The sequence below is a fragment of the Panthera onca genome, chromosome A1 (genome assembly GCF_046562875.1).
Source record: "Panthera onca isolate mPanOnc1 chromosome A1, mPanOnc1 haplotype 2, whole genome shotgun sequence".
Taxonomy (NCBI): domain Eukaryota; kingdom Metazoa; phylum Chordata; class Mammalia; order Carnivora; family Felidae; genus Panthera; species Panthera onca.
The window spans coordinates 107,877,794-107,898,804 of NC_138339.1; the positions used below are offsets into that span (position 1 = coordinate 107,877,794).

General features: G+C 39.2%; 1 protein-coding gene across 3 annotated transcripts in view; it reads right to left on the reverse strand.

Annotated features, from left to right (window-relative positions):
• RNF180 (ring finger protein 180) overlaps positions 1-19,892 on the reverse strand; it is a 204,405-nt gene extending 184,513 nt beyond the window's left edge. For 2 of the 3 annotated variants that reach the window (XM_060635689.3, XM_060635688.3), the window contains exon 1: positions 19,388-19,660. The gene's annotated coding sequence lies outside the window, so the exon portion shown is untranslated. The other variant, XM_060635687.3, reaches the window with a different exon arrangement.
• Positions 19,893-21,011: the final 1,119 nt, after the last annotated feature.

Below are 21,011 nucleotides of genomic sequence, written 5' to 3' on the forward strand. Positions count from 1 at the left end.
AGACACCTCCCCCATCCCATAAGAACATTTCTCACCAGTTTACATGGTGAGAATAAGATCCTGGAAAATATTTTCCCACACTGTTTTCCTTATTCAAAGAGTGTGCTGCTCAAAGAAATCTGCTGGGACACAATGCGAAATTAAAAACTAAGGTGATGCAGAACTAGTAATATAGTAATTCTAATGCAATATTAGTTTCTCAGTGTGGAGATTCATTGCTATACACTTGTGATTCATTTACTTTTCATATTCATACTGTATCATATTTCAATATAGGAACTACTTTAAAAACTTGCAGTGACTTCAAAGTTAGTCCTTGCTTCTGTTCCCACCACCATATGACCCCATGCTTGCCTCTGATTGAAAACAGTAGATAAATAATGCTCAATATGGTACCATGTCTACAGTGGCAACTTTCATCATCTAGTCCTGGATACAAGGCCAGTTTTTATGACAGGTGGAAGTCAGGGAATTCCAATGGGACAAGGAGTCAGAGATGTATATTCCTACCTCTGCCTAGAGAGCGGTTACTTACCTATCACCAAGGAAAAATGGGAGAAAACAGGGGAATATGTAGCAATGTGCCCCTGGGGCTTGCTCATTAGAATACTGATGTGCCAAAAATTAGTTTATAAGGGAGCGGATAAAGAGTCCTGATCCCTTTCACCACCAAAGAATAGTTTAAATGCTAAAGGAGCCTTTTGTAATCCAAATCCCGAACAATTGGGAATGGGTCAAGACAGAAAAAACTAATGCAAAGAACACTCACACAGGGACAACCTTCAAGTTCAACACATCAGTCAGACAACAACATCAATAAAAGCATTTTTGTATTTCATTAGAAAAGAATTCTAACTTTTCTATCAGAACAGTAAAGAAAGACAATTGTAAATTAGTGATTTCAAGCAATTTCATCATCTTTTTATATCATCATCTAATATTTGGGCAGAGAGAGGGAGGGATAAGTAGGTGGTACACAGGAGGATTTGAGGGCAGTGAAACCATGGTGTAGGATGCTATAACAGAGGATACAAGGTACTATTTTTGTCTAAAACCTATAGAAATATATACAACACAAAGAGTGAACCCCAATGTAAACAACAGACTTTAGCTAAAAATAATACATCAAGGGGCACTTGGGTGGCTCAGTCAGTTGAGCATCTAACTTGATTTCAGCTCAGGTCATGATCCCAAGGTCATGGGATCAAGCACAGTGTGCAGCCTACTTGAGATATTCTCTCTCTCACCCGTCCCCCACCCTCCCTGCCCCTCTCTCCTGCTAGTGCTCACTCTCTTAAAAAAAAGTATATAATTATTTTGATGTAACATAGCTCTATTAACTCAGAGTTATTATTCATTAACAAAGTAGGGTTCATTTACTTCCCTGGTAGTTATGCAATTCAAAATAGCTTTTCCTCTGAAACTTGATATCAACATTGGTTTTCTAAATATAGGAAAAATTTCTACCTTGTCAATATGTTTCCTGTTACTTGGGATGCCATAACAGAAGACCATAGACTGGGTGGCTTAAACAATACAAATTTCTTTTCTCACAGTTCTGGAGACCAGAAATCCAGTATCAGGGTGCCAGGAATTGGGGTGTCTCTTTCTAGCTTCCAGACAGCTGCTTTATCCTTACATGACCTTTCTTCCGTGCGTGTACTTTTCTGGTGCCTCTTCCCATTCTTATAAGGATAACAGTCCTATTGGATTAGGGACTTACCCTTATGACCTCATTTAAGCATAATGACATCTTTAAAGGCCATATCTCCAAATACCATCATACTGGGGTTAGGACTTCAACACATGGAATTGGTGGGGGCGGATGGGAGACAGAGTTCAGTCCTTAACATTTCTTCCTCTGGTCCCCCAAATTACATGTCCTTTCAGATGCAAAATACATCCACCCTATCCTAATAGCCCCCAAATCTTAACCCATTCACGAATCAGCTCTAATTCCCAACTAGCATCTAAATCAAGTATGGGTGACCCTTTAATTATTCCTGAGGCAAAATTTCTCTATAGCTGTGAACCTGTGAAATCAGAGAAATTATGTGTTTCTAAAGTAAAATGGTGGGAAAGGCTGAGGACAGACACGGTTCTATGCATGAAATACAAAATGTCTTTTATTGTCTGATGTGTTAAACTTAAAAAAAAATCAATATAAAGAGAAATCTTACAGAAAAGGACAGAGAGGTCCCAAGCAAGTCCAAACCTAGCAAGTCAAATTTCATTAGATATTAAGACTCAATAATAATTTCCTTGGTCTAAAAGTCATCTGTTAGTGAATAAGGAAGAAATACCAAAGAGTAAAATGGACAAAGAATTTAGAGGTCCCTTATCAATTATCTATGAATTTCTTAAAAATTAGAACCAAAGGAGGTGAAATTGATAAAAATGTGGAATGAGTAATGCATACCAAATTAGAAAATAAAACACTAAACTGTTTTAGCCAATTTAGACCATCTCAGAGCAAATAAAAAAAGTTAAAAACATTAAGAAAAATCTAATCAAACCACACTAGAGTAAGAGGTGATATTAACCTCAATACTCAATACCGTGTTAACTCAGTATCATGTTGCTATCATGTTACCTAAATGAGGAAGCATCTATACCTCCTGTATCTGCTGAAGATTGGCTCAGAAGCAGGTCTACAGATAAATTCGCCCATGGGAGCATATTTGATGCTGATGAGATAGGATATTAGTTTTTTAGATAATGACTACAAAAATCAGAAAGAAAATATTCCATTACTGATTGAGAAATACACTCGCCATACCCTATGGGGGCTTAAATTACAAATGTGTATATGATTTTCTGGCTTAAAAGCATCATGGTCTATTTTGAGACAGTAGACTAAGGCATAACTCATATAGTTTTATATAACTATATAATGTATATGTATATATATGCGTGTGTATATACATATATATAGTATATTTTGATATATATTTCATGAAATGAGAATATGTGTATTTTATAATATTAAAAAAAAAACCCAGAATGTTCTTAATGAAAGAGAACTCTCATTTTTACATAGGACACAGTTACCCTGGAAGTAATCCACCAATGTTCCAAAGTGGGCTTTGGAACCATGACTGTTCACATGAGTACAACATTATATGTAATAACTCTAAGGAGAGTTAGCGGCACAGATGTTATTTCGTAAACTGAGGCCATGCCACTTCCCCTTGCTGATAGTGAATCTTGATGTGTTGTGAACACAGAAGAATAAAATGTGCCAAACCCAAGTAGGCCAAAGAAAAGAAGTACTAATAAATACTGCAATCAATTGTCAATGAAAAGTTGCAAAAATATAAATGAGTTTTTAAACTAATAGTCATTACAATTGTTTGTGACCTACGTAAGAACACAACAGGACCCAAAAAGTAATCTTAAGTTAAGCAGAAATTAAAAAGGGGTCTTCCAGATATGACCAGATTCCAGTGGAATGTACATGCCTTCTGTGGTTCAATAGATATCTCTAGAACACATATAATTTAGTGAAAGCTGGCTTACAATTCAAGATTCCTTTTCCAGGGGCGCCTGGGTGGCTCAGTCGGTTAGGCGGCCGACTTTGGCTCAGGTCATGATTTCACAGTCCGTGAGTTCAAGCCCCACGTCAGGCTCTGTGCTGACAGCTCAGAGCCTGGAGCCTGTTTCAGATTCTGTGTCTCCCTCTCTCTGACCCTCCCCTGTTCATGCTCTGTCTCTGTCTCAAAAATAAATAAATGTTAAAAAATTTTAAAAAAAAGATTCCTTTTCCATTAGTTTTCAGAATTTCTCAAGGGTATGTATGAGATGCTTTATGAAAACAAGTAAGAGACTGAATCGGGTGATTTCTAAACTGTCAATTCTCCCAATCTAGACTTGGTGGCTAGGGTGTTTAAAATGGTAGTTAAAGTCAGCAAATTATTATTTCTAAAACTGTCATAAATTACAGAGAGAGAGCTCAATGTTCTTCAATAACTGCTTATGTTATACACTTCAGGATTCAAACATGATGAAGTCAACTTCAACAACTTGAACTGCTTAAATGGTTCTGCATACACTTTGGTATTCATATCCAGAAACCATTTTCTTGAAAAGCACCCAACTTCTGATGATAACCAAGTACTGAATAATTCCAACTACATAATCCCCATCTAGTTACCTTTCACCCCTCTTCTCCCTTCTCTCCTACTTGCCCTGGAACTGCTGAACTCTCAGGCAGGATGCAGTGCATATTCAACTTTAAGAAGAAAAGATAATATGCATTTGATGTTGTAGTATCTACCAGTTATTTCCTACCTTCTCCAGGAACTTCTTAAGCTACATACTATAAAGCAACACCACCTCTTTATTCTTTTAAACTTGTCCTTTTTCCTTTTCTTTCTCTCCCAAACCTACGTCAGATGTTCAGTCTTAAACGCTCACTGCAGCTTTTCAATACAAGTGACACTTTTAAGAATTGAAAAAAAAAAAAAAAAAAAAAAAAAAAGATACTGAAGAGGCACATTTTCTAACTTCTGTATTTGATTAATATCACCCATTTTAACGGCTACCATTCTTTGGTAAAAGAAGGAACAAATTCTAAAGATGAATCAAAGTAAGAGTGTGGAGTACCCATACATATACTTATTCCTCAGACACTACTTTCTTAGGGGGAAAATTTAAGGAAGGGTAGAAATTACATACAGAATTAACAGAATTGTGAGGAAAGCAAAATACACTTTACAAAAATGCTGTGTGTATATTTGTATTCATATGTAAATACCAGAAACCACCAGATGATGTCTGCAATTTTTTGTTCCAAGGAATAGGTTTAGTCATTTTGGAGATTTTTGAGCAATCTAAAGTAGGTCTACCATATTTTAAATAAAAGTACCACCAATATTCCTGATTGGACCAAGAAGAGACAGTAGCAAGAAGAAAATAAAATCAGGTGATACTTTAAAATGAATTTTAAATTGTGCTTTGAAGCTACAGATGTTCATTCAGTAAGTATTTGCCAAGGCTCTACTACTATTTTATGAGAGAACACAATGAATAACAAATACATAGACTGTGAAAACGTATGGGAGGGTGACAGGGATTCTAAACCAATTGGGTGAGAGAGAAGACACAAAATTCACATGATTTGTGGAGGGAAACATCCCAATAACCAATTGGTCCTGAGATTAAACAGAGTCTTACTTCCCCAGATGCTTCTCATGCTGATTTCTCAGAAAGGTAAAAATGGGCTGAAACATCTTTACTTTATGTGAAATACATTAACATGATACGACACATGGTCTTAACTGAAAGGTGATAATAAGTAGCTAATTTGCCATGCTTTTACTGGACAGCTATATTCTTTTTGATGGATCAAGTATCAACTATCAAGAAAGGATTCCGAGGAGAAAGTGGCACCACAGAAAAGCACACTGATTTGGCTTCAAAATCCATTTTTCTTTTGGGCCAAAAGAACAGTTACACAGAATGGCTTTTTGTTGACTATGGAGGCAGCCATACTAGCTTACTGCAAAAGACTGATAGCAGAGACCAAAAAAAAAAAAAAAGAAAAGAAAAAAAGAAAGAAAGAAAGAAAGAAAGAAAGAAAGAAAGAAAGAAAGAAAGAAAAAGAAAAGGGTATGTGCCAGTGGAGAAAGCACTGACCTAGAAGAGTCAAAATCCCTGAGCCTGTTTATTTAGTTAATTATCCTATCATTTTCCCTCCAAAAGGGTTTAAAGCTCCTGGTGCTATTACTGTTTGCTTTATCTTTCCTGAGCAGCCTTTACCTTTGAGTAGTTCACGTGTTACATAAGCCTCTGATCAGTACTCATGTCACTGTACCACCAGGTATTATACTAATGGGTACATCTGTTTCTTCCTATAAATTGTAAGCTCCCAGAGACAGGGCATAAGATTTTGTTTTATTTTATATTTTATGTGTGTTTCCTTGTTGTTTTTTTATTTGAGAGAGAGCGCGCGCGAGCAAGGAGGGGAGAGGGGTCGATGGAGAGAGAATCCCAAGCAGGCACCTGATGGCGGGGGGGGGGGGGGGGGGGGGGGGGGGGAGGGCTCAATCCCATGACCCTGAGATCGTGACCTGAGCCAAAATCAAGAGTCAGATGCTCAACAGACTGAGCCATCCAGGTGCCCCAAGATTTAGTTGTAAATAAAAATTCTAAGTATAAAGTAGAAATACAGTTACTAAAACTATCAATTACCAGATAAACTCTGTTTGAATGGGAAAACACTGCTGCAATAATCTACCCAAAAGACAGGACTCAGATCACGGTGGTAGCAGTGGTGGTGATAAGTAATGGTCAACTTCTGGACATACAGTGTAAATAGAGGAAACAAGGTCTCCAGAGAGACTGCATGAGGGGTCTAAGAGAAGAATCAAAGATAGCTCGAAATTTTTTAGAATGAGCGACTTTAAAGATGGAATTGCTATCAACTGATATGGGCAAGGATGCAGACACAAAGGAGGGGCAGGTCAGGAGCTCAGTTTTGGATGTATGAAATCTGAGGTGTCTATTTGACTTTCAAGTATCACTATTAAGGACACGGCTGGATTCCAGAATCTGGACTTGTAAATTACAGTATCTGAGGAGGAGATTTAAATGAGGATGGTTCTCTAAAGCCACAAAACAGAGATCTACAAGGCTGTGAGTATGGAAACAGAAAAGAACAAAATAATAAGCCCTGGGCCCACTTAAATTTTCTGGGGATCTAAATTTTTTTCAGTTATGTCTATTAATTTTCACTCACTTCCTCTTTGGTTTCATAATCTCAGAATATAAACTCATGTTTACCATGAGACAAGTGTGGGGCCTTGTTAGAGGACCTGTTCCGCCAGGAAAAAGTTTCACCTTCTATCTGCCAGGTGCTAAAGGGGTATCACCAACGAAAGAATGTTTTGTAGTTAAGTTTCTCAGTTTGGGGATCCTTGGGTCACCCTGGTAGTATAAATTCAAGCCCTAAAATCTGAAGTTAAGGATTCTCAGGTGATTTAAAGGATGTCTTAATCTGAAAACAGATGAATTATAAAAAGAATCAAGTCTACCTTTGCTATACATACTATTTTTACAGTAACTAAATAATTGATGGGGAAAAACTCATGAGACATCATGCTATTTTGAGGCATCATGCTCAAATGATCCTACAGAAATGTAGGAAAATCAATATAATCACCATTTTTCACCCCTTAATAAAATGATAGATTTAGGAAAAAAACACCATCAGTAGATACTAAAAACATTAGGAAAAAAAAAAAGGATGGAGCATTTTATAATGTAGGTACAAGGCTGTACCACATGAACTCAAAGATCAAGCCTAATATCTTAAACTCAGCAATCATAACTAAATAGAGAACAACTGTATTAGCTTACTAGGGCTACCATAACAAAGTGCCCTGTGGCACTGGGGGGCTTTAACAAAAGAAGTTTTTTCTCATAGTTCTGGAAGGTAGAAGTCTAAGATCAAGGGACCATCACGACTGTTTCTTCTAATGTCTCTCTGCTTGGGTTTTAGATGGCTGCCTTCTCATGTGTCCTCACATGGTCTTTCCTCTGTAGGCACCCATCCTGATGTCTCTGTGTGAATCCAAAATTTCTCTGCTTATAAGGACACCAGTCAGATTGGATTAGGGCTCACCCAAACAGCCTCATTGTAACTTTAAAGGTTTTATCTCCAAAAACAGTCACATCCTGAGGTACTGAGAATTAACCCTTCAATATACAAATTTGTGGGGCACCTGTGTAGCTCAATTGGTTGAGGGTCCAAATCCTGATTTCAGCTCAGGTCATGATCTCACCGTTTGTGGAACTGAGCCCCATAGCAGGACGGACAGCACAGAGCCTACTCGGGATTCTCTCTCTTCCTCTCTCTCTGTGCCCCTCCCTCCCCTCTTGAATTAAATAAATAAGTGTTAAAAAAAAATGAATTTGCAAGGACACAATTCAGCCCATAACAACAACCAAACATCAAGTGCCTCCTGATGCAGTGCAATTAAAAATAGTCAGCACCAGGGCGCCTGGGTGGCTCAGTCAGTTGAGCATCCGACTTCCACTCAGGTCATGATCTCACAGTTTGTGGGTTTGAGCCCCATGTTGGGATCTGTGCTAACAGCTCAGAGCCTGGAGCCTGCTTTGGATTCTGTGTCTCCCTCTCTCTCTGTCCCTCCCCTCCTCGAGCTCTATCTCTCAAAAATAAATAAAAATGTTAAAGAAAAAATTTGTTTAAATAAAAGTAGTCAGCACCATCTATAAAGTATTCTTTAAAAAAAAAACCTAAACTGAATCAAGCAACCATCTAAATCTAAGAGCCATTTTAATTACTAAATGAAGAATAAAGGAACATGTTAAATAACACCATAAGGATATGACTGGCCAAATACAAAATAAGAAAAATTCTACAGAACAAATGACTTAGGTTTTTCAACAAATAAATGAATTTTTAAGAGGAAGGAAAAACTTAAGAGATATCAGATATCAATGAAAAGCAATGTGTAGACAGTGACTAAATCTTAAATCCAAGAAATCAACTTTAAAAATACAGATTTTTGAGACAAATGAGTAAAATTATACATGAACTAAGTTCAATGTGGATGTGTTATATAATGCTGTTATCTTTTTTAAAGGTCCTGAGCTAGAGATCAATATTGTAGCTTTGGTCATTCACAGGTCCAAGTATATAATATAGAAACAAATTTCATAATGTAGAAAAAAGAATGAAAGAATAATAACTATTGAAGCTGATGGGTACATGAGGATTCATTATACAATTCTATTTCTGAGTATGTTTCAAATTTTTCACATTTAAAAAATTTCATAAAGCAAATTTTCAGATGAGACTTTTCTCCATAATCTGCTCAGACTAGACCGATACAGACTTCTGTATAATCTCTCTGTGTCTGTGGACGTTGTTTTTTTTTTTGTTTGTTTGTTTGTTTTTTGTTTGTTTGTTTTTTTGTTTCTAATCTCTTGTTACACTGAGAGTGTTGGCCTTTCAAAATCCTGGCTTTGTGGGAAGTTTCAGTTGCCAACTGCCTGCCCTCATGTATACCTGAGGATTCTGGCCTCCTGCATGAGTCTTGAGTATTAAAACCCAAGCCCCTGGGGGAAAAAACCAAAACCAAAACAAAACAAGAAGCCCCTCCGTTAGTGAACCTAGGTGACCTCACTCTAACAGCAAGGATAGTTTCTGTGTGTCTACTTTCCAAGCTCTGCCCACCTTTGTTCTTTCTGGCTCCAGAGCTTTCTTTTACTTTGTTACAATGTCATTCATGAATGTACATGATACATAATCAAACGTTTCTAGACAAGTTCAAGCTATTTGTAGCAGAGGTTTTCAGGTTATAACTGAAAGCTTCCCATTCTGTTAACTACTGCAAGAAAAACTTATTCCTGTCATTTGGTAAGGTCACTGAGAGTTCAAGTCATGATTCTTAGAATATGTTTGGAGAACTTCGCAGTCCAAAAGGGAGGGGCAATGGGAGGGAAGACGATTAAGGTGGACTGAAGAAGCTTCCTCGCCAGTTCCTTCGAAAAGGGAGAGTGGAACAGAATCTGTCTAATAGACCAAGGAAGAAATGTGGGGAAAGAAAGATATTTCATCCCATGTACTCTCTAAACAATAAGCGAATGTATGCCTTCAAAAACTCCAGGCCAGAAATGATGGTTCTAGTCACCAAAATTTTACTCCATGAAAACCTGAAACATTTTATTCTCCATACTGAAGATGTTAATGCAAAACAAATCATTATTCTGCTGCTTCTTTGAGAGGCTTCCTTGTGCTCTGCTGACCAGACTGCTGTCTACACTCCGCCCCACACGGCTCTACAGTCCAGCAGTCCAGCCTTTTTTCATATCCTCCACTCCACTGGCTCCCTCCTCTGCCTCCTACTGCTGGATCACTAGAAAGTTTACCTCCGCCCTCTAGAGAGTACCTCCATATCCCTCAAGTCAGCATAAATACCCCTTTCCGAAGGGGGTACAGGTGGGGATCATCCTTAAACGATTATTTTCCACTAAATACCTTTCTAGTTCTCCTTCAGAACATTCATCACACTTTTCATTACTTGTTCCATGTCTGTCTTCGCTGCTGAGTTACAAGCTCCTTGACAGTGTAATTTATTGTGGTGCTGACACAGTGTTGGGCACCAATCAGTTGAGTGAATAAGCAAGTAAGCAGAGGTAAGACAAAAAATAAATAAATAAATTACTTCCTCACTCTGCTTAAAGTCAAGGCACAATTTACTGGCATCACCAGGGTAGTTTAGCAAACACCACCGAAGGAAGCTGGTCCCTGCCTCATAAAGCTTACAAAGATTCACTTTTTAGAGACTCCATCTTAGAACACAGTCCGAGATTCAGGACATCAGATGTAGTTTGACAACTATAGATTACTGGATGTATTAAAATTATTTATAAACATCTATGAAGGAATCCATCAGAAAACCTTGCTCTTTTTCTTTTAAGTTTTTTTTTTTAAGTTTTCTTTATTTATTTTGAGAGAAAGAGCACAAGTGAGGAAGGGACAGAGAGAGAGGAAGAGACAGAGAATACCAAGCAGGCTCCACATCACCAGTGCAGAGCCCAATGTGGGGCTCAAACTCACAAACCATGAGATCATGACCTGAGTCAAAGTCGGATGTCCAACCATCTGAGCCACCCAGGCGCCCCATCTTTCTGTTTAGCAAAGGGCCATAAAGAGATATACTTTGTTATTTTTAAACTAAAATCTCTAATCATCAAACATGAAGTCAAAGGTTAGTATTATTTTAAATACTAGATACTATTTTGAGCACAGTACTTATAAAGTGGCATTAGCTCCTTTAATCATCAGAACATTCCCATGAGGTAAGGATTGTTAAGATCATTTTATGGATAAAGAAACTGAGGCCTAGAGAAGTCAAGTAGCTTCCTAAATTGTTCTCACTACTTTGTGAGGAAAAGGTTCTTATTTTCTAGAGTCTTAAGATTTGTAAGGATATGAGGAGTGAAGCAGATTGAAGTCCTTACAGACAGTTCAAAGTTGGGGGAAAGTGCTCTCTCTTAAGCCATTTATTGGAACAAAGGAGGCAAAAACATTCCCCCCCCCCCACCCCTTTTGCTGGCATCCAGGAGGACTACAGTAAGAAAAGCAGAGGTAAGACAGGGAAGTAGTAACTAGTTCCAAGCTTCGAGATCTCCTTTCAGTCCTGAGCAGCTTTTGGGTGACATCAGAAGTACTCCAGAAGTACTCCCCTTTAACTCTTCTAAAAATAAAACAGGCTCCAATGAGTTAACAGAGTCCACAAAAACTACACACACTCCTGTGTGTGGTATGGGGAGTGGTATTTTTACCACTTACCACTTATGGTAAGTACCACTTACCATATGGGGAGTGGTACTTTTTCACTTTTAAAGTTTGCGCTGCCTTTGTGTACTCCCCCCCCCCCCCCCCCGCCCCTTCCCCTGCCCTTCTTTAGAATTATGGAATCCACATCAGGACACAGGTAATGGGTTATCATTTTCCAGTTTCTCACTATGTGGCAACAGATGCTTCTACAGACAGGTGTTCTGCATAGACAGGCCTTCAGCATGGATCTCTCTGAAACTCAGTGATGCTCTTACATGGTGTACTAAGAAGATGTGACTTAAGAATAATCCTGAAACAGCCATGGTGTACTGGTTGTTTCTTCCGTCTTCCCCTTCAGTGAGGCCCCCAGAGGCTACTGGATGTATGGTTCCCCTTGCCTTCTTCAAATGTTTCCGCACATGTGATGTACTAACTTATCCTACATTCTGAACAGTTACTCATGATTAAATCCAACATCAATAATTTCACACACAACAATTTTAATGGTGATTAGCAAGACAGCCTAATGAAATTGATTCAACTTGCGAGATTTCTTTTAAGTTCAGTATTTTGAGAATACCAGCAGTTGCCCTTTTCCCCTCCTACGAAATCTTATAAGGATTTCCAAAATTTCAACTTGACAAAATAAATGAAGGGGCTAGATACTTCACTATTTGTAGAATCCTTGAGGCACAAATCAAGGGCTAAGGCTACAAAATATATGGGCATAAAATATAAAAATATGGAAAAACATGGTGCTACTCCCTATCAAGACCTTGAAATTATTGTTACATCACAACCCCTTTAATAATCAACCTTCCTTTGTTCCACAGTATTTCAGGGGTGCCATTTAAGTTTGTTTTATTTCTTTTTCTCCCTATACCCTTTAATCCCAGGGAGATCTGCCTAGGCTTGGTGTTATACAGACAAGGTGAAAAAATTACCACGGTCACTCTTCTGGCCACCTGCTCGGGTCTATGGTGGCAGAGCTTGCTAATAAACACAAAGTGCTCCACATGGTTTCGCTATCTCTAGCAGGGTGTCAGCCACCTGTTTCTCTGTTCTCTATTGTGTTCTTCAGAGGGGATGTCATGCACCAGCTTTTATGGCCTATCCGTTTCCCCGGGAGAGAAGTGACAGGACCCACGAAGACAGGTCCGAGTACAACTGCTTCCATACACTGTCAACAGGGTTCTTTGGGCTGCAGGTCTCCGAATGCTCTGTGGCACCCACCACAAACCCCCTACATTCCGCCTATGCACGTCCTGCAATTTGCATGGAACACAGAAAGTAAAGGAATATCCACGAGTCCCTGCCTCACTGAGCAGTATCTCAGAGGGTGGGAGGGATGTCTTCCCAGTTTGCTAGTTGGCAGAAGACCTGCATACTTGAGGGAAGTGACTGAGGGAGCAGAAAGAAGCCTCCGAGTTTATATTCACCAGGCAGTCTGCATCAACAGGCAAGAGTAGCATAGGGAAGGAAGGTGCTGATGTGGGGAAGTTCTCACCAGAGGACAATCTGCTTCTTGAGGTCACTTCTCTGGTTTTTGTGTTTTACGTGGTGTGTGTGTGTGTGTGTGTGTGTGTGTGTGTGTGTGTTTTCTTTGTTTTTTTTTTTTTTTTTCTGGTTTTATGTTGAGTTTTCATGTTACTCTGCATCTTCAGAGGAACTTAAAGAAAAATGCGAAAAAACTACACTGGATGCTGCTATTCAGGTATCACTTTTGAACTGGGAAATTCTTTTACACAATTGGTTAAAAGATTAATAATTTTATAGACATTCCAATGACAAACTGGATGCCACATTTATTTCTTCATATTATTTATAACTCATCTTATCTTGGAACAATTTAGGTCAGTAAGGTAAAAAGCTGCAAAACTTTGAGAAACACCATTTTTAGAAGAGGAAAACCAAATGGCTAGCAGTCATATGAAAAGTGCTCAATTCTACCAGAAATTGGGAAAGTTAAAATTAAAATAAGACACCATTTCATAACCATTACATTGGGGAAAATATAAATGTCTGATAATATCACATTAAAATGGTAGGAAGCAGCATCAAGAGACTCATAAAGCACAACGAGGCACAAACATATTGGAAAGGAATTTGGCAAACTCTGGTAAGAGAGAACGTGCATCTACTGATTTACAGTTATACATCTAAGTGTTTATGTACACAAAAAAAAACTAAAAAATATATCATATAGGAATGTTCATTTTAGCAACACTTTGCAGTAGCAAAACACTAGAAACATACCATATGGTCATCAATAGATGTGACAAATTTCTGATCGTGGATACAATGTAATACTGTATAATAAAAGTAAACTAAAGCTACATGTATCTAGAAAAAACTCTACATTATGTCAAACAAGGAAAAAATGCTGCAGAAATATGCTCATTAAAGAACGACACCCAGAGCTTAGTAACAGTCACAAAAAAAATTTAAGGCATGTGCAACAATGTTATGTTTTGTTTACTGATGTTTCTGTAGCATGAGTTTAAAAATACTAAAGGGAGTAACAGACACCAAGCTTAAGATAATAGTAACTTCTAAGAAGGGATTTAAAGGGGCTTTTAAAAAAATAATTAATAATAGTAATATGTTATTTTTTAGAAGACTAAGGGATGAGAACATGAGTGTTCATTATATTATTTTCTATATTGTTTATTTGAAATGTTTTATGATTTTTCTAAACTTGAAATTTGTTAACATGGAAGCCACATGTTTTGCATCCTATAACATAAGCATTTCACAAAATGAAAAATCTAAGACAGTTATTTTGCTTTCAAGAGTACATAAAGAACAATCAAATTTGCATTTGAGCCTTGATGACGCTACGTATACAATGAGGAGAAAGGGGGCAACAGCCATAACCTTTGGGTCAAAGTGACTATTTTTGCTAGTGGTTCTCATGTATTGTGTATCTGAAATATGTGAATGTTTTGTAAAAGAACAGATGCTCAAGCCTTATCCTAAACCTGCCTGAATCAGAATGACGACACTCAGAACCACATACACCAAGACTGAAAATCAATGATCTATGAAAATGGCACAAAGACAAAAATGAGCACCCTTGACTGATTCAGCCAAATCAAATGGTTGGAATGGTGAAGGGAGATTTACCAATGACCATGCACATAGTTCTAGGTCTCCACCTGTGCACTGTATAAGCAAAAGACAACATATGATGAAACAAATCAAGGAGATGGCATGTATACCAATACCATACCAACTAACATCACAAGGGGGGAAAAAGGATGGTGGTTCAAATGAAATACATCATTCATAAATAAAGTGTTCTTGCATGTTAGTAACTGAATTAAACGAGAACGAAACAGGACATCAGAGGACTGGACGAAAGTGAAGCTGGGGTATTTATTCCTGCAGCTGCTTGCTCCCCTGCTTGATCACAGAAAGACCAGAGCTATAGTCACATACCCTTTCCCTCCACATAGCTACTGTCTTTGGGTTTCAGTAATGGTTCTCTTCTCTTACCCTTCAGGCCTAGGGATGATAATGGCTCCCACTACAGATAGTCGTGAGATACTTCACCATCCATTGGTGGTGTATTTTAATCCAGGCACACCTTTTAAGTTAAACTCTTCTCCATTACCCCATCTGAGCCTGCAATCTGTTTTCTACTAGAACAATGACTGATACAATTATGAAGCATTAAGAAATTTTACCTCAGTACCTGATTAATAAATTCATCTTATAGATCTAACCTTATAAGCTGATATGTCCTGCTATTATCCAGTGTTCTAGCTGCTGTATAGCATTCAGAAAAAAATATATATATATTTAAGGTATGACTTGTGCCTTCAAGGAAAAAAAATCTAGGTGGAGAACAAGTTCAAGGACGCGGTTAATTAAATATTAAAAAACATAGATAGTAACCAACAACTACAACTGCCTGGTAAACTGAAAACAAGAACTAGGGTCAGGGAAAGCTTTATGGAAAACAGTGGTATTACAGCTGGGTCTTAAGGATAGAAAGGATGTAGACAGCATTAGTTAAGGAGAGTGCAGAGAAATAGGTATCTTGAGCAAGGAAAATAATATAAGGCAAAACACTAAGCTGGGAAAGGATATGGTTGGTGAGCAAAAAGAATAATGCCTGACTAGAAGAGAGAAGGTTTTATTTAGGACCATAAAGCCTTAGTTGGTTTTAAATCAGCCAAGTGCAGCCATATAAATATTTATTACACAATTTATATATTCTCCAGGAGACAAGTTGTCTGAGAAAGAACAGTCTCTACCTTAAACCCAAAATTTTGAGAATATGGCCAGAAAAATACACTTCAGTTTTAATTTCTAGCTCCATTAATTAATTAAGTAAATAGTCCTCAAATTACTTGTCACATCATTGGCCAACCTGCCTATACTATTTGTTAAAAGCAGCCTGAATTGGTGTTCACACTTCAATTCTGGTGCCTTGGATAAATTTTTTCAACAGGCTTCTAAATAGGTCAGGCAAATCTAATTCAGAATAACTCTCATGCTTATCTCAGCAATTTTATGAAGGATGTTTTGAAACTGCTTTAAATATGTGTGCTAATGATCTACTGATTGTTTCTAAATTTTTCCAGCCATCAAACCAGTGAAATAATCAAGTAAAGAGATTATAGAATGAGGTCAGTTCTATTATTAATATAACCATTTATAATATTTCTGCTTGCTACAGAGAAAATTATAAAGATAAAAAAATGCAACAGATTTAATTTCCTTAGCTAGCTTTTCTAAGAGATTTGCCATTCAAGTCATTTCCTCCAATATTTTCAAAATCTAAGAAAGCAAAAAAACACCTTGTTAATTAAGGGGATGATGTTTAAAGAAACAAGAATACTTAGTTTTCATCAATATGATTCCTTTTTTATGCACTTTATCGAATACTAGAGCCAAAACAAGGTATTTTAATGTGGGCATTTTTATGTCCCCATTTTATTGTGGACTACTATAAATTGTTAGGTTACAATTCAAATTATTTAACAAACATGCAAATGTACATATAAAAATAAGTATATCTATGCCTATACACATATAGACATAGAACTTTAGCCTTCAAGTAAGTATTGTCCCCTTTAGAGTAGTCACTCTGGGAAGGATGCAAAGTTATTCTAACAACGTTGCCATTGTTTAAAACTATTTTTAAACCACTGGTTTGAAATTGTTTTCATAGCCTTTCAAATAATCTTTTAATATCCTTAATAGTGGCAAAATCTGGAAGGTAGAAAAGAGTTTCACAGTCATGCAGAAATCATTTTTCAAATTTAGCAAATGAAAATGGTGTTCTAATGGAGTTAATAGTTTTTTGATTAAAAAATACAAACAAAAACAAGTACTTATAAAAGCGATCCTGAAAGCATGTTTCTGTTACTTGTAAATTGACTAGACATTTCAAAAGATTCAAAATAATTGTGAATAGCAACTTTTGGAAGCGTGTAGTGTCCTAAAGTGACCACTTGGAATGAACACTCTCCCTTAAAAAATAAATAACAGCATGTTTGGATAAGGGCAGGGTTTCATGACTCTATAGTCACACTTTGAAGTCACAGAGCATCTTTCTTCCATGTGGTTAAAAATATTTACTTCATTAACTCTCCAAATATCACTAATGACAGAAAGGCCAGATTATCATTCTTTTTTTTTTTTTTTCCCAAGTGGATGAATGAAGGTGGTGTAAGGCAAAGAACTGTGTTTATTTCATGAGTCAATAATTAAGTCTAAGGATCTCGTCGTTGGCAAAATTTTAATGAAATGTTTAGCTTTATGCTGCTTGATAAAAAGGCATTATATGAAATAGATGTGTCATAAAATATTACAGAGCTCCATTAAAATGATTAAAGATTCACTGCATACTTGTCTTAAAGAATTCTTGCTTGATGTTTGACAGCTACTTATTAGAGAGGCTAGTGTCTAACCTAAAATACACTCATAAAAGTCCTACTTGAGTCTATTTTACCAAGAAAGAATGCTTGTTTTTTAAATACTTGATTTTAGAAGAAAAAATACCTTCACTGTGAAAAACCAAATACATAAATGAAAGGGAGGAAGAAAAATGGACAGTAAAAGATCTATTGGCAAATTCACATAAAAGAAAACCCTAGGAAAACTCGTGAACTGTCGATGGTTCTGAGAGTTAAAAAAGTACAACAACATAAATGTGCCCGATTACAAGTTAAATGTCATTGAAATTATTAAAATGGCTATTCTCCTAAATGCTTAATTCTTCTGTTTGGGAAAGCTTTCTGCACATTGTTCTAGGATACCTAGGAGCTCACTTCTTCTATTCCACTTATTCATTAAATAAATATTTAGGGCTCCCAGTGGCACAGTATTTATATAGGAGATTAAAAATTTGACAGACCAAAGACCAAAAAAAAAACAAAAACAAAAAAAAACAAAACAAAAAACCTTAGTCCTTACTACTACTCTCCCGATCCAACTGAACATGTAACAGCACTCCAGCTGGTCTTAAGGGTTAACTTGCTTCAAGTTAACACACTCCTTGCCTGCTGACTTAAGGCCCTTGATCTGTAACAGAACTGGCTTTCTTCAAGATTTGCAGACCATTGGCCCTGGGGAATATGGGACCAGAACTTTCCCAGGCCACAGAGGCCAGGAAGTCCACTTGAAGGCCCCTCAGCTTGCTGATTAGACCAGCCCTCTTTTAGCGAAATGTTTTTTTTTTTTTTTCTTTTTAAGGTCACACGAATGACTTTACTGACCTCCCTTTGTGCATCTATAGACCTTGCCCTCCTTTGCAGAAACAACAGAGTATTCCTGTACAACCACCCCTGGGTACCAAGGAATCAGCTCTTTTTGCACAATCAACCCAGGGCACCAAGGAACTTCTCTGCACAACCTCTGAGTACAAAGCTAACTCTGTATCTGGCATCGTGGAGTCTGCACCTAATCAAGAAACATCACAGACGACTGTATTCCCTTAACTGATCAACATACTTTAAAAATATCAGGGCAAGACAAATCTCATAGTTGGCCTTTGGGCAAGAGTCCGCCTTCTCCCCAGGTGGCCAGCCTCATGAACAAAGCTCATATTCTTTTCCACTGAAAACTCATCTCTTAAGCCTTCCCAGCAACAGGAAGCTGAACTTGGGTGGGTTTTTATTTTATTTTTTTAATGTTTATTTATTTTGAGAGACAGAGTGCAAGATGTCAGCACAGAGCCTGATGCGGGGGCTTGAACTCACAGACAGGAGATCACGACCTGAGCTGAAGTCCGAAGGCACCCAGGTGGCCCTGAACTTGGGCTCTGGTAACAAAATGATTCTGATGTACTAAAATGATTTTTTATGGGTGCTATTCCCAGAGTCAGAAAAGGGCTCAGTTCTATTTTTAACAAAAGGTTTCAGTAATTAATGACTTAACAAAAATACAATGTGTCAGATGGGCACTGTGGGCCCTACATTTTGTGCGAGGTTGAGTGACTGACTGGACCGAGGATAACTCTCAGACAAGTTCTTCCTCAAGGGCTGACTGCTTAGTTTTATCATCAGGTTTGGGCGTGGGTGCCTGAGGTGCCTGGCCTATAAAATGGGGCAATTTAATAGTAACCTGTCCACACAATGTTCCTTTGAAGTTAGCTAATGAATATTGTCTTGGGTCCAGCCAAACTATTAGATGCTACAGAAGTATTGAGTACTACCTGGAAAAGGTCACGGTGATAAATACGTGTTAATGCACGCTAATTAAGGCAACAATAACAACATCCCCCCAACAACCCTCTGCCCACCTCGCCCCGCTGCTGCACAAAGCTTCCTTCTAACCTCTGCCGAGCAAATTCTGTACACTCTGGATCCAAGACTGCAACAAAAGCAGCTGAAAGGCCAATACCAAAAAGGACCAGACAAAAGAAAGTGGCTCTGTGCAGAGGCAACGGGCCACGGAAGGGGGTGTGTGCCGACTCTCCCCAGTTGGACTCAGTTCCTCAACTCCGACCTGGAGAGCAGCCAACAGTCCACCCAGTCGTCCACCCCCCACTCCCTGCCCTCCGCCGGATCCCTGCTCCCTCCCCCCCCCCCCCCCCCCAACTACCCCGGCCCCGATGCTCACCGCCCTGGCTCACGTTTCCAGACCCGGTGTAATTCCACCCCGCCTCCGGTCGCGCCCCGAGGACTCCACGGAGAGCCTCAAGTGCGAAAGTTAAACCACCGTGGCCACATCACCTGAGGCCCGGGGTGGGGGGCGGCGCGGCCAGGCCAGGCCAGCCCTCCAGCAGTCCTAGCTCGGGGAAGAGCAGCCGCCCGAGCAGCCGCGGCCGCTCAGGGCGGGTGAAGGCCAGACCCTCTCGGCGAGGCGTGCCCTGCGGGGCCCGGAGCCGCCGGCCCTTACCTGCGTCCGCTTCCGGGAGCCGCCCGCTCCGCGCCCCCTCCCGGCGCGCCCGGCCACTCGCAGCCCGGCTCTGAGCACTCGCCGCCCGGCGGCTCCGGCGGCCGCGAAGCCGGGTCTGGGAGACGGGAAGCGACAGGAGCCAAACCCCGCGGAAAGCGCTCGAGCTCGCCTCGGTCTCCGCGCCCAGGCGCTCCGCACCGCGGATCGCCCCGCTCCCTTACCTCCGTGGGTCCCGCCCCCGCAGGCCGAGTGTGGGCTGAGCCCCACCCTGACCTGACCACGTGCAGACCGGAGCCATGCCAGCAATGCCCCGCTAGGGGACACCGGGGCGAACTTACTCTCTCTCGCCATCCGCTACCAGAGCAACTGAAGTTTCCCGTGCCTTGTTCAATCTTGGCCTCACCCTGTCCCTCCTGGAGGTCTGAGTTCTGATCCCACCTGCAGGGCCTATTACTTCTTGTGCCTTCGGTTCCACTTTTGTTCAATTGAGATTAATCACCGAAGTGTTCTTGACTTCGCTCTTGACCAATCACAGTTGGTATAAGTGAGTGGAGAACCAGAGGTATATCAAAAGTGCTTATTCAGAGAGGGGGGTCTCTTGCAGTAAATGTTGACTTTTCAGCAGTACATCAGAACAATGAGAACAGATCATCAGAAGGTGATACCTAAGTTTCGGATCATAAAAGGCCAAGTTTTATTAGTTGGTTTGAGGAAGGGAAAGGAAGCTTTAAGGAGAGGAACGTCTAAAAACTATATAGCTTTCTCTGCTAGATGTAGAAATTTCCATTTGCTTGAAGCGGCTGAGGTGGATTCTTGTCCAAGACTACGGTTGCATTGTAATGATTTCCCACCTGAGAATCCAATGAAACCATTAACAAAAACCAAAGACCTCAAGGAGTACAGAAAACTACAGACCAATATACCTTATGAATATTAATAGAAAATCCACAACCAGAAACGGGCAAACCAAATGCAATACAGAAGAAACATTTTACATCACATCAGTGAAAGAAAGGACAAGAACCACATGATCCTCTCAATAGATGCAGAGAAAGCATTGGACAAAATACAGCATCCTTTCTTGATAAAAATCTCCAGATCATAAAAGTCATATGTGAAAGACCAAACGCTAATATCATCCTCACTGGGCAAAAACTAAGAGCTTTCCCCTTAAGGTCAGGAACAAGACAGGGATGTCCACTCTCACCACTGTGTCTGTTCCAACATAGAATTGGAAGTCTTAGCCTCTGCAATCAGACAACACAAAGAAATAAAAGGCATCCAAATCATCCAGGAGGAGGTCAAACATTCACTCTTCACAAATGACATGATACTCTATACGGAA